We start from the raw sequence: 1,901 nt of genomic DNA, 5'->3' as shown, positions 1-1,901 counted from the left end.
TTAAAAATTAATATTTATCTATTTCTTTTCTCTCGTATCAAACAATACATAAATCTAATATAATTCTTCTCTATCTCTTTCTCCCATCTCTCTTTCTTACCCATCTCTGGTCTCTCATATTCTCCCCCTAAACCAAACAAAGCTCATGCTCCCTTATTTTTTCCTTTGATTTTATTGGTTTTCTAATTGTTTTGTTGCCTTTAATGATTTTTCTTTATCTCAATGCCTATAATCAGTTTCATTATTACCTACGATCTGTTTTGTTCCATTTGATCCAATCATTCCCTTTGATCAGTTTCTGGGTTGATCTCAGTGCTGCCATAAATCGGTTTCACATAATCATGTCATTGCCTCGAGGCCTTGTTTAAAGCTTTATGATCCCAATGCAAACGTAAATGGTTTCATCTAAATCTAGTTTCATTCACATATTCTCATTTTGTATGTAATGCAATTTCATCATGTAGGTACTTCGGTTTTCAAAATCATGATGGGTTTATGTACCCACCTAAGTCTAAGTGGATCTTAAAATTATGTTTTTGTTTATTTTGGAGAAAGGTAAGATTTGATTTGTAACACCGTGAATTTTCTGTGTATGTTTTATTAATTATTTATTTTAACAACAATTAATTTTAGAATTTAATTGGTATTGAATTAGACTAAAACATAGTTGAGTGTTAGTCTTATTTTATGATTTCCTATTTTGTGGTAAATTTTCGTAATTTTATGTGACGAAAAGTTTTTGAGTTGCTGTCGGGCCCGAATTCGCCCGAATTCGGCCCAATAACGTGTTTTTGAGTTTCGTACCTCGGAATTGAATTCAGATTGCGTCATTGGCTTTGAAATATTATTTTGAGTCAAGATAGACATCAAGTTTATCCAGAACGCATTTCTAATTATTTTTCCCTCCGAATTCCGTGTTTCAAAGTTCTAACCGTAAACCGAAATCGGGAGATTTTTATTATCCGACCGGGTATTAGCCGACAATACTCGGGAATGGTTTAGTCGAGAATGTGTCATCAAAAAGGTCACATCATTTTCATGTAAGAAGTCTGCTTGTTAAACAAACAAAAGTACATATCCTCTTACACAAAATCTCCTAAATCACTCAACAAATCCTCTCACTCCACCACCATTAGACACATCACCTATGCTAATCTAAACCTACTTACTTTGCATTAAATTTTCTAATTTGATGAGGGTGATGCTCTCATATAAATACATCACTCTATTCTCTCATTTTTACACTAAATTTTCTATACAAACTAAGGTAGTCTTTTATTTTCTCATCTTCATCTTCTTCTCATACTTCATAGAAAGTTATGAGTTTTGATTATGTTGTTCATAAAGTAGAATTTATATTTGTTATTTAAGTATTTTATGAAGGCATAACTAAAGGGGATGATAATAAAATCATATGAACCTTTATATAGTTTTTGGCTTTTGTAATCTTGAAATTTCTTCCATGTTCTTAGATGGAAAAACTATATCTTTGGACAATGTTATATGAGTTATTTGTTTGGAAATATTAGAAATTATTGTTAGTATTTGAATATGTTTAAAGATGACGATTTTAACAACAAAGGAACCTTTAATGTGTTTAGGAAAAAGTTTGTATTTTATTCTTGAAAGTTTATGATGTTGATGAGTTGTTGTTGAAAATGTTTCATTTTTAGAAAGTATTATGTTTTAAAAATGGTTTAGCGTATTTTTCTCTTTGATTTCCAAGTTAAAATAATGATTTAGGATAAAAGATTATTTATTAAAGTCTTGACTTCATAAACTTAAAGTGTTATAAAGTTTTGGATATTAAAGTAGTAGAAAGTCTTACCTTAGGATTTATTTTCATGACTATGAAATTAACACTTACTAACCATTGAGGTTTTTCCTAAAAAATTAGGAGG

This window comes from Lupinus angustifolius, chromosome LG12 (genome assembly GCF_001865875.1).
Source record: "Lupinus angustifolius cultivar Tanjil chromosome LG12, LupAngTanjil_v1.0, whole genome shotgun sequence".
NCBI classification, from domain to species: domain Eukaryota; kingdom Viridiplantae; phylum Streptophyta; class Magnoliopsida; order Fabales; family Fabaceae; genus Lupinus; species Lupinus angustifolius.
Note: the sequence above shows the minus strand (reverse complement) of the source record.